Raw genomic sequence first — 12350 nt, 5'->3', positions numbered from 1 at the left:
CACCTCCACCACCAGGCTGCTCCCAGCTGCTTAGACCGGCCCCTCACCACAACCCACCTCTGGGGCTCTTCCACCATGCAGAAGGTGGTTCCAATCTCTGCCCTGACATTTACTGGCTGGGTGACCTTGAGTTATTTGACCTCTTTAAGCTCCCATTTCCTCATCTGTAACAATGGAGATGATATTACAGCTCAAGATTTATCTTTTACAGTCAAATAAAAAACACATAAAAAGCACCTAGAAAGATGTTTGACGCATGAGTGGGCCCCATTGTTAGAGTGGTCCTGGGGGTAGAGACTGTATGTTTATCCATCTTTATAGTCAGTACCAAGCAAGCGAGCCCTGAAATTCTGTGGAAATGAGCTGGAGTAGCGCCCTTCCTCATAGTACTCATTTATGGGGTTTATGTTCTTATCCCAGGATCTCTCCTGCCACTTATTTAATAAACTAGGAAATTTGGTTAGCCACATGCAGAAGACAGAAGATGGCCAACATGATCTGTGGGCCTTTCCAGGTGAGCTAGATTGGAAAGGCATCATGGTCCAGTGTGAAACATCTGGATGCTTCCTTGCCTGGCCCCACAACCCAACTGGCCTAACCACCTTGCTGTTATTATATGTAATGAAGCCTATTTATTTACTTACTTATTCTGAGGAAGCCCAGAACCAGGTACACCAGGCTGGCAAAGGCCCCATTTTATAATGTGATTAGATTCAGTTATATCACACAGTTCATGAAATTGTGCTATGATTCATTTTTACAACTTAAATAGCTATTTGGTTGGGTTGCCAGGTTGAACGTGATGAATGTGTATGATAAAACAGAACAAAGAGAGGGGCCAGTGTCTGTAAACCGATACATTAGTCAGTATATTAACCCTTTCCCTCCTTAATTGTGATGCCTTCCTGGGGGCAGCTGCCCCATGGTCACCCTCCTTCAGACCTCATGTCCAGTGTCAGATCTGTACCAATGCCAGAGGTGACAATTTAATCTCCCAGCAAGGAAAAAGCTTTCTCCAGAAGTTCACCATCTATTCCATCCTAATTCCTGTGTCAGCATAAGAGGACAAGCCACAAGTGTTCATGGGTCCTACTTCAAAACCCCATCATCTCCCAGATCCCCAACTTATACTCCAGTCCTAAAGCCTACATGTCAAACATTTAACTTATGTCCAAGTCAACCAACATTCATGGCAATTCTGGTGAGATAGGAGCATGCCACCTAATTACCCACAAGCTACAAGAAAAATAAAGCTGGACTAAAAAAAGAATCACTGTAGTGTAAAATTCAGTTGAAATAACAACTTAGGAGGGAAAAAAAGAGAACCTGCATCCCTCATATCAGTGTCCTTCATGTTGCCTATCAGATTATTTTAGATTGCACTCAGGCACCTATCTAGATAAAGATATCCTAAAGTAGACTCTTGGAGCCAATCATCACTTTGTAAATTATCATTTTTTAAAGGCAATTGGATTTTTATTTTAACGAAGCACATAATTTTAATATTGAAAGAGGTCTCACCAATTAATTCTCGCCCTGACCCACTGTTAGTCATGCTCAGAAAAGAAACCTGAGTGTGGCAGATGTTCCAAAGATGGCTACAACATCTCTCCCACCCAATATGCTCTTCTAGAATGTGATCTTGCTATTTCCTTATCATGTGGTAGACGAATTCCCCTTGCCTTGGATCTGGGCAGGCTCATGCTGCTTTCACAGATAGAGTGCATGGAAGTTACACCATGGGACACAGCTTCCACCGCAGCACTGGAATACTGACACTTGGAGCCCTGAGCTGCCATGTAAAAAATCCAACAAATACCCCCTGAGGAGGCCACACCACAAGGAAGCCAAGCCACATGAAGAGGCCACGTACAGGGCTCCATTCAGCAGTTCCAGTCGCCGAGTCATCCCAGCCCAGATGCCAGACATGTGTCTGAATGAGCTTTCAGATGGATGACTCCAGCCCCAGCACCAACTTACCCCCAGCTTTTGACTCTTTCCAATGGAAGCTCCAAGCTTGTGGACCAAAGACAACCCATTCCACTCTGTCTTGTCTCAATTCCTAATGCATGGACTCCATGAACGCATAATAAAATGGTTGTTTCAAGTCTCTAGGTTTTGAGGTAACAGAGTGACAGCCAACAGGAAGACTTGGGAAACCAGGGAAACAAAAGCCAAGTCAAAACCAAACCCAGGTCTGCTGATTCTAGGTTTAGCGCCGTTATCTCCTTTATCACTCTTCCCCTGTGACATTTGCATGAGACAAGGTATACCTATGTCACACACATTGATTTACTATAACAGTAAATAAGGCAGGAGCTGAGAAACATCCGGCCATAATCTCATCAGATGCTCAGGGAATAACCCAGAGGTTTCCACTCTCCTTGAAACTAGTCAAATCTCTCAAAAGACCAGACAACAGAAAACCTACATTCACTAGGAACAGCAAAATCTTGGTATCTAGGCATCCTAATAGAAAAAATATATATACCACCCAGCAGTCACTGACATTCACTGGCCCAATGATTTGTTCCCAAGTATAAAATTCCCTGAAAAGCAATCACTGCCCCAAATGGAGGCCCTTATATCACATCTCCCACATATTCCATTTTATTCCAAGCTTGGAGAGTATCAACCATCCCCCAACCTGGTCTTCTGGCCATTTGGATCAGTGATTCAAGTCAGGATACTCAGGATGGATCTGGCAGGGAAATGTCTAGGCTCAGCAGATTTAGGATTTGAGACTAAAATTCAAACAGATGAAGACAACTACATGACGTCTGAATCTTATTCTTCTTTGCACATCTTCCCATGTGAGCCTCCACGTGGTGGCACACTTTCAGATTTACCACCCTCTTCTCTTCCCCTTAATGAATCTGTTAAGAATGCCAAGTTTCTTTACCAGTTTCTCAGTCAAGTGAACCCAATGTAATAGTCTTTCAAGAAGAGAGACATTTGGATCAGCTCCTCCTGGGTGGATGAAGAACATCATCCACCGCAAGCTTGGCACACCAGGAATTATGTATATGATCTACTTTCTCCCCAAATCTGCCACAACTTTTTTTTTTTTCTGGATCCAAAATGAAACCTCATGGTCTGACAGGAGATAGTTATCTTTTTTGGAGATCTATTTAAGTATTACAAAGGCATAGATATTAAGTCACACTTAGCCATTTAATGAATTGTCTATTGAAAATAAAAACCAAAATTTTAACCTGTAAAATTAACTTTAAAATAAACTTTAAAACTTTAAGATAAACTTTAATAATTTTTTGTACATATATGTGATATATCTGCATATGCACATATTAATACATCGTTTGCATGTTCAAAATTAAGAGCATCCTGGACCATCTGAGATGTAAAAATTTACCATACAGATAGTCATCTTCTATAGGATGTGCCTTCCCCGGGATATCAGAAAAAGACTGATGGATTCTCCCATCATCTAATCCAAAATACAGAACTTCATGTTTTTCTTTCCTTAACCTCCCAACGGTACACGGACCCTTTCTTCCTTCCTTAGACAATTCACCTCCTCTTTCTTGAGCTCAAGTTTTTCATTTGTAACACACTCAGAGAGAGAAAGAGACTTGTCCAAGTTCACAATGCTTAGCAGGAACTTCAACTCAGGTCTCTCTCAATAGATTGTTCTTTTCACTTCTACCGCCTCATTTAACTGAATGCTTGTGTCCTGCTGCCCCATGTCTTCCCTATTCCCACCCTTAGAACGGCTGCAGCACTGTAGGGCCCAAGTGAGGCTAAGCCTGGCAGAAGAAGAATGGGCTCCCTCTGCAAATCAGTGTAAATGGCCTAGGCCCCAAAATGAGGCTCTCACTCAGATTCTCAAATACCCAACTGGCAAGGGAAAAAGACAAAAATATCGCCACCAAAAGGTTTCAAACCAAACAACAGGGCGCCTGGGTGCCTCAGTTGGTTAAGCGACTGCCTTTGGCTCAGGTCATGATCCTGGAGTCCCTGGATCGAGTCCCGCATCGGGCTCCCTGCTCAGCAGGGAGTCTGCTTCTCCCTCTGACCCTCCCCCCTCTCATGTGCTCTCTCTCATTCTCTCTCTCTCAAATAAATAAATAAAATCTTAAAAAAAAAAATATATAAGACAGAAGAAACTTTAAAAAAAAAACAAACAACAAAACTTCCCTTTAAACTCAACACAGAAAGTCACTTGAGGACAGAGCACGTAGGCCCCTAACATTCTCACCTTGCACCAGACATTCCCCCAGCCTGACCCCTGTGCTAACAGAGAAGCTGCAGATGTGCGAGGGGCCTCTAATTTATTTCCCTCCCTGATTTATTTTCCCCCTGCACATCACTTTGGTATGACAACAATGCTTAATTCGATTACACGTGATATATAAAATCATTGCAGCTGTTCAGAAATATTCACAACAAAAGCATTTCAGATCCACACTCAGACACAGATACACACACACACAGAGAGACTTTGTGAATATCTTGTTAAAAATCACACAGGGAGAGGAGAAAACAAAAAGCTCTTCTTCCTACTCATTAGGCATTTCCAGCGTTCCTTGCCCACATGCTTTGTCCGTAGGTACAGAATTAAAAGCACCTCCTCAAAAAAAAATTCAGAGGAGGTCTAATGGGGGGGAGGGGTTGATAGCCTTTTGGGGTGCAATGGTGGCAATGCAACAGAAAAATGAGAGTGTGTATCATTTAATTTTACTTTAAGAGGCTGCTGTGAAACCGGGTGCATTTAATTCCCTTTTAAACGCCACGTAAAAGTTTCTCTCCCGCCTGCTCACTCTGTGGGCTACATACCGTGCCTAAGATTAATCCCTCAGGAGTTTTTTATTTCCTATTCTGCCTATCTTTCATCTTCACCCCAGACTAAGCAGATGGATGTGAATTCAAAGTTTTCTGATCTTTAGCACAAGTTATGGAGGGTTATCTTTGGCTGTATATCTTTCCACTGGCAGTGCTCCCTTGGTGATGAAGGATTAACCACCCCAGCTGTCTCTTCCCAGAATGATGCAGTGCCGTGCTCCTCAACACGACAGCATCACTTAATCTTAATGTCCGCTCTGCGAGCGCAGCCGCACAGGACAAAGCCAATCAACATCAGATGCCACCAAGATGGACCTACTGCTTGGCCCTGGAGTCTCTCACCCTCTCACTCCTATTAATCAACATCATCCAACCCAATCCCAGAGTTCACTTCTCTCAAACCACAGTTAAACCAAGCTGGGGTCCATGTTAACCATGTGAAGCACGTGGCGGGAGGAGGGGTGGTGGGCGACAATCCCTCACATCAGGAGCACAGCACACCAAGCCTCCTCACTGACTGAGAAGCCCTTCCATCCGCCCACCTCCTCCCCGAGGTCAGCACCCATTCTGGAGCACTCAGGTCGAGTGCCTCTTCACACACTGAAATCCACCTGTACGGTGTAATAGAGACTATCTTGAATGAAACCTACCTGTCTTCCAGAGACCCCACAAGATCTGAAGAGACATATGCGCCCATTCATGACTGAATTCCATCAGCTTCCTTTGCTCCCCAGTCCCCACCCTTACCAGCAGCTTACATGTGCAAAACGGGGCCTAACACTCTACTTCTTTTTGTACAAAAACACTTAGTCTCACAAGAGATGGCACAAATGGAAAGCCTGACCTGACGAAAAATAAATGCCCTGCTTGTGTGACTGATACATCCATGAATACTTTTAATCCTAATAAGTGTTCTACTCTCCCTCCTTCTCCTTTTTAAGTTTATGTATCACAGGTGGGGAAAGCAAAATGGTACTCTTGGTTTTTTTCTAGCTCCAAGCAATTATAGTAATGTACCTCCCTTTTCCTTCTTAAGGAAGGGAACAAAAAAAGTCAGCCCAGATCTCAAAGGTAAACGTAATAAAACAGTAAATTATTGCTAGAGTTTACTAAACAAATGCAACCTAGTTAAATTTGGAAAAATCTTCACTTTTGCTTACATTTGCAATTTTACTGCTGAACTACTGGTATTTCTTACTTATGCAACATTAAAATGTATAAGAAATCCTCTTGTGTGCTATATCCAGCATCTACTCTTGATTTATAATACCCAATTTAGGGGGGAAAAAACACAACTAAACCTGATTTAAATCACAGATTACTCTGTAAAACACAAGCAAGGAACTATTCCAAATCCTAAATGTAATTTAAACATATTTATATTTTACAGTGATATATTTTCCCCATTCCTTGTCTTACGACTGTAAACTTTCTATAATTATATAAGCAATTTCCCTAAGGTCACAACATTGATCATAGTTATAAATTGCTAAAGTACAACAACACACAGTGAACAGTAAAATATATGCTGGACATCACAAACAGTTTCATCAAATCAGGAGTGGGGTGGGGAAAGAAGAGGGAAAGAAGAATGGAGATAGAGAAAGGGGAAAAAGTAACAAACAAATTTTCCGAGAAGTCATTATACAATGTCACATCCCTTCCTCAAAGCCATCTGGGACACAGGGTTTACAAATTGACCTGAGAAGAGCTTGGTTTAATTTTTGATGATATTCTTAACCCTTTGCCATTTGAGAAGGTCAGCTATAGAAGCCACTCAGGTAAAGCACAAATAAGAACCAGGAAGGGAAATCCTACGAGATTAAAACCACCTTCTGCCATGAACAGTAGTTCTCAAACTGTATTCCTAGGAACGCTGGGATTCCATGGAGGCATTCTTGGGATAAAGCAGGAGAGAATCAGGCTTCTCCTTCATTCTTTAACCAGAACAACTTCTCTATGATCTGTTACCTCTTTGGGCTCAGTGGAAGAAGTCTTACTTGGAAAAAGTTTTAAACACTGTAAAAAGAAAGTAATTCGGAAGCTACCACTCCTGATACTGTCATAGTGAAGGATGAGATCCAAAAGAAGCTATTTGAGGGTCTCCAGTTGCCAGTGTGTCTGGTGTTTTAGGGTAACTTTTCTCTTAATGAAAAAGGATGCGGGTGCTTTCCGCACAGGATGCAAATGGGGTTGCTGTCAGGCGCCTCGAGCGTCCAGGGTTCCAGCCAGCCGGGCTGACAGGCTGGTCACCCCTGATGGTTAACAATGCCACACTCCACTCTGGGCAGCTGCCTATTAGGAAGACAGCTGAGACCCAGAGGGGAAGGAGAAATCAGTGTGTGACAGGCACTGCCCTGCTCAATGTAAAATAAACTTAAAAAGACCCGTGTTCTCTGAAAGCTTAGAAATGCAGCAGTTCCAATTTTTCCTTCGAAACATTTTCCAAGTGAGGCTAAGCATCTCTATAGCTCAGGATCCTGCTTCAGCTCTCCGAGCAAACTACAGAGCTTTTAGTACAGGTTACACATGCTTTCCAGGACAATGGCCTTTGAGAGATGGACCTCCTGAAGCACATACTGCTCCCCATATTCCTTTCATTCTGTACCCCTTCTCTGCACTCATTTCTGATGGGGCCTAACACTTTACTTCTTTTTGCACAACAACACGTAGTTTCTTCCTCTCGTCTTCCTCTCCCCCTCTGTCTCCGTTTTTCGACTTATTTCCTATCAATATTTCTACTTATTTCCCCCACATAAACGGTATCTGGTTTCCTGCAACATGGCAACTTTCCCTAACCAGAGGGAATATCCATACTATTTCACGGCGCAGGCATGGACCGATCAGAACAGAAGCTGGCTGCGAGGAGTGAACAGTTACACTCAAAGGTGGGCTGAGTGGATGCAAGTCTTGGCCCCAACATCGGAACACAGAGAAACCGTGCAGCCCGCCAGTGAACTGTTCCGGCTTCACAGAGTTCAAATCTCCCCTCTACCAGCTTCCTCCTGTACAACTTTACCTGATTTAACTCAGACCCCACCTCCTCTGTAAAATGGGCATAACAGTTCCTACCTGTGAGCAGGAAATGAGTCAATGCAAGTAAAACGAAAATGTAGCATCAGCACTCCATAGATGTGAGATAGTTATTTCTTCCCCTTTCTGTCCTTAGTTTGTTGGCTGTTTTCCTGTTTGTCATTTGGATTGCCTGAACGTTTTATGGGTCCCCAATCAACAAGCAGAACAACATAAAAGCCTTGCAGATTCTGGTCTTCGAAGACAGGGATCTCTCCAGACCCTGGGTGGGTTGTGGGGGGGCGGGGGGGAGAGGGGTTAAATCTTGGAGCTGCTAAACCACAGATGATAAAGGTTGTGCTGCTGGGTTATCACCCAGAGACCCATGAGGCCTGAGGGCTTTTACTGGATTATCTATCACTTCAACAGCTTTAAAAAAAAAAAAAAAAAAAAAAAAGACTATCAATTTTAAAAATTATACTTACCTTTTTGAAAATTATACATATAATTTTTATCAGAGCAAAGCTTAATACAATCCATGAAAAAATGAACACAAGGCCATTAAAATCACCTGTAATCCTGCTGCCCACATTATGCTAATACAGCTAGTATTTTACTAAGAGCTTACAGTATGCCAGCATGGTGTTAAGTTTTTTATTATATACCTATTTAATTCTTACAGCTCTTTGATACAGATCATAAGTCTTAAGAGTAGCTAGGTCATTAGCTCAAGGTAACATGATCACACTGTTCCTAAGCAACAGCATCAGGATTTGAACCCAAGTCTGAATCCTAAGCTTCTATGCTCAACCCCACCTAAGATTCCCTCCAGGAATCCTAAGCCTAGAAAAAGGTAGACAGGTAAGTAGCTAGGTAGAGGGGCAGACCCAAGAAACTCTCACTGAATTAAGTTTTACAAAGGATTAATCAATATAAATACTTATACCTAAAATGTATTTGGTTCAGGTACAAAATCTTCAATCCTATGAGCCTTGAATTTCTCTAATAAGATAGTTTCAGTATGGGCAAGTTTAACCAATCTCACGCACAAGGACTTTCCACATGGCCTCTCAAAAAATGAATAAACACAGTGCAACACAAACCCACAACCACAACCCATGGGTTTCCCAGAAAGTAACAGAGCAATGCAGACCAAACATTAAAGAGAAATACTGGGGAGGGGGAGGGGGGGGGAACATGAACTTGACAATACACAGGGGCAGTAGTGTCTGCACAAATATTTTAATCAGAAAAAACAGCTTGGGGCAACCTATTAAATGTCAAGAAGGGCCAATTCTTTTAATCCTTCAAATCAAATGCCTCTTGTTTCATCCATTCCTCTAACTGCAGAACCAGAAATGTTCCACTTGGACTTCCACTTGGGACTTCATCTCTCCTTGTGGGTGCTGGTTGTGGCCTTCATTATGGACAAACAGGCCCACTGGGCACTTTTTTTTTTTTTTTTTTAAGCCCAGAACCTTGAAATCTGTTCCTGCAGGGAGAGCGGATAGACTCAAATCCCCCTGAAAACTGAACTGAAAAACTTTGAAAACAAAGCATCCAGCAATTGACAGACTCAAAAGGCATTAAATAGAGAGGAAGTGGGGAAACAAGGCCATAATCCAACGTGAGAGGCCAGATCCGGTCCTCAGACACTCGGGCACAGTACCCCAGGACTCCAGTCTACCCTGGCCTGAGGCTGCCAGCTCCTAAGAAAGTTAAATAATCCTAACTGCTGGAAAAGAGCTCCTGAAAGAGAATGGAGATCCAGCCTGTCATTTACCAACTACTGAGTCTGGTAACCCAAAACACAAAGGGTCATCAGAGCCTGAATCCCCAGTTCCCCATTTCTTGGGAAACACCCCAGAGTAGCCCCAATTCCTCAGGCACCCAGAGCAAAGCAAGCCCACAGCTGCTCTCATTTCTCAAAAAAGGGTGGCAAGGGGTCTTAGCAACTCTTTGGAGATGGGTTTTCAATTTAATAAATTTCAACTATTGGGACCATGGCCATTTTTGTCCTTCGTCTTCATCTTTTACCCTCTTCAGTAAGGTTTTATAGTTTCACAGAAGTCCTGCATTATTTCTTGCTAAATTAATCCGTAGGCATTGCTGCTGTCATTAATTCTAAATGAGACCCCTTCTTCCTCCCCTTTTGCTATATGGATTTTTCTACCTACTTTGATGACTTCCTGTAACTCTCATTCATTTAGGAGTTTTCAGTTGATTCTGTTGAGTTTTCCAGCTTCACAATCACTTACCTCAAAAATGGTATTTTTACCTCCTCCTCTTTGTTATTTATGTAACGACTATTTCTATTTCTTATCTTCCTGCATTAACTAAGGCAGTGACTGCAAACTCAAGAGTCCTCAGGGCCAGCAGGTGAGATTACTGAGTGACCTGAGCCTGGGAAGGCCCTTGTGACCTAGACAGTGAGCTTCAGTGTCTAAAGACAGGAGTGGCCACTTTGCTCTGGCCCTGTGTTACATTCAGGAGCACAGACCTCATCTTGCCAGATTTCTCAAGAGAAGCCAGAGATAAGGATTTTCTGGTGAAACCTCCAGTTTCTTTAAAGGTTCACAACTAATTTAAAAAATTGTTAAACATAGGGCAGGCCAGAACAGAGTGCCTGATGTTCAGATTCAGCCCCAGAGTGACCAAAACCTCCAGGTGAGATCTTCCGGGATTGAAGAAAATGATGAATTTAAATCATACTAGAAATGGACACTCTTATCTCAGCCCTGACTTTCTCTAATGTTGCACCACTGAAGAAGGTTTGCTTTTTTTTTTTTTTTTTTTTTACAAATTGGCATATTTGTTTATTTCTCAATTTGTGAAAATGTCCTTAATTTGTTGATGTAGCAAACAAATTTCAACTCTGATTGCTATGCAAAAGAACAGAAGGTAATCTGCTTTGCAATGAACTTTAAAGTTCAACTGCACACAGGCAACATGCTATATATGAAAAAATTACTAACTGAACTACCGGTATTAAATACTGAAAAAAGTTAACAGCTTATTATAATTTATTTTATTTAACAATCTAGGAAGTTCGCAGCCATCAGCAGTTCCAGTGCAATTTCAGGTGCAATTGGGAATTCAGGAATCTCTGCGGAGCTGTTAGTGTAGCGAACCTTGTAGGTAAAATACATGCATACTTTTGATAGCACATGTGAAGAAAACTCTCTAAAATTGACTTCATTGGTTTCGTTCTCAGCAAACTGACCTGGCCACTCAACATGGCTTTTATTGTTCCAGATGTTAGTGCATGTTCTCTTTTTACAATAAATTCATGACCACCCAAAGATCTCAATTTGACATACATGGCGTCAGGGCCTTCACAGCCACCATACGTTTTCTCTTCTCCATCATGTTCTTATGAAATTCTACTTTACTTCCACAGGAACTTTAGTAGTTTCTCATCAGCCCTGCAGCCACCACAGCCCAGGACGTTTGCTTTTGACTTGAAGTAAAGAGTTTCCATCCTGTTAAATCTCTATATAATGCTAGTTTATCAACATAAACTAAAAACAGTTCATCAGAAATGAATTTTGAATTCTATTAAGATGATCTGGTTTTCTCCTTTGACCCTAATGTGATTATTTATATCAATAAATTTCCTAAGATTGGAAAAGAAAAAAAAATGCTTAAAATATACTGTGGGAGAATCCACTATAATATGTGCTTTCAAAGAAAAAATGTAAACAGAGCTTTAATTTTTTTAACTCCTTGATTTTACTTTATTGGCTCAACCCTTAGTTGTGACTTGCTTTCTCACCCATATTCCAGCAACTTATGCTAATCTGTCAAAATCCTAGTCATAAAACTGCCACTGACATCATCGGTTTCAAAAAATTATTCACAACTGGATCCATCATCAGCTCAGTCTACACAACCAGTTTCAAATTCCAAAGCAATTCCACACCACAATCTACATCTGTATTCCCAAATCCACTTTGATACAGTTTCCCAAGTCCACTTTGATACAGTTCACTCTTTGGAAAGATGTTAGAATGACAAATTTTCTAGAAACAGGTTTTGCTGGGGGCAGGAGGGGAGGGGAGGCAGCTTTAAATAAAAAAGATGTAACTGGCTTAAGACAGAAAAGACATTCAGTGCATGAATGTAAAAACACACTAAACTTGGCTTACAAAGTTGTTAATTATGTATTTGACAGTGAAATATCGCAAACAGCTGGGGCTAAAGAATACAAACTCACACAGGGAGTGGGTAGGAGTGGGAAAAAATACATTCAGACTGGCAAATGCCATCAAAGCGGTTGTTTAAGCTCAACCTCCTCTACTGTAACGACTTTTAACACCTATGTAGCAGGGTCACCTACCTCAACCAAAATTCACAAGCCAACCTCCCAACTCCTATTCCGAGGCTTCTACGTGCAGCCCCGGCTCTCAATTACAAATCCTCCTCCCCCATTTAGAAAGTTGGGCCATACAGTTTACAACCATCAGAGAAAAAGAGCTAGGCCAGAATCTAAAAGAATGTGCAAACCAAGGCTGTAAAAAGAAAAGCCATCCCTT

General features: G+C 41.9%; 1 protein-coding gene and 1 pseudogene across 2 annotated transcripts in view; both read right to left on the bottom strand.

Annotated features, from left to right (window-relative positions):
* LRMDA (leucine rich melanocyte differentiation associated) overlaps window positions 1–12350 on the bottom strand; it is a 1041793-nt gene that overhangs the window by 839023 nt on the left and 190420 nt on the right. The window lies entirely within an intron of this gene.
* On the bottom strand, window positions 10617–11470 carry LOC116644393 (annotated as a pseudogene).

This window comes from Phoca vitulina, unplaced genomic scaffold, assembly GCF_004348235.1.
Source record: "Phoca vitulina isolate PV1807 unplaced genomic scaffold, GSC_HSeal_1.0 scaffold29, whole genome shotgun sequence".
In the NCBI taxonomy this organism is placed as follows: domain Eukaryota; kingdom Metazoa; phylum Chordata; class Mammalia; order Carnivora; family Phocidae; genus Phoca; species Phoca vitulina.
Note: the sequence above shows the minus strand (reverse complement) of the source record. Positions and strands in the feature narration are given on the sequence as shown.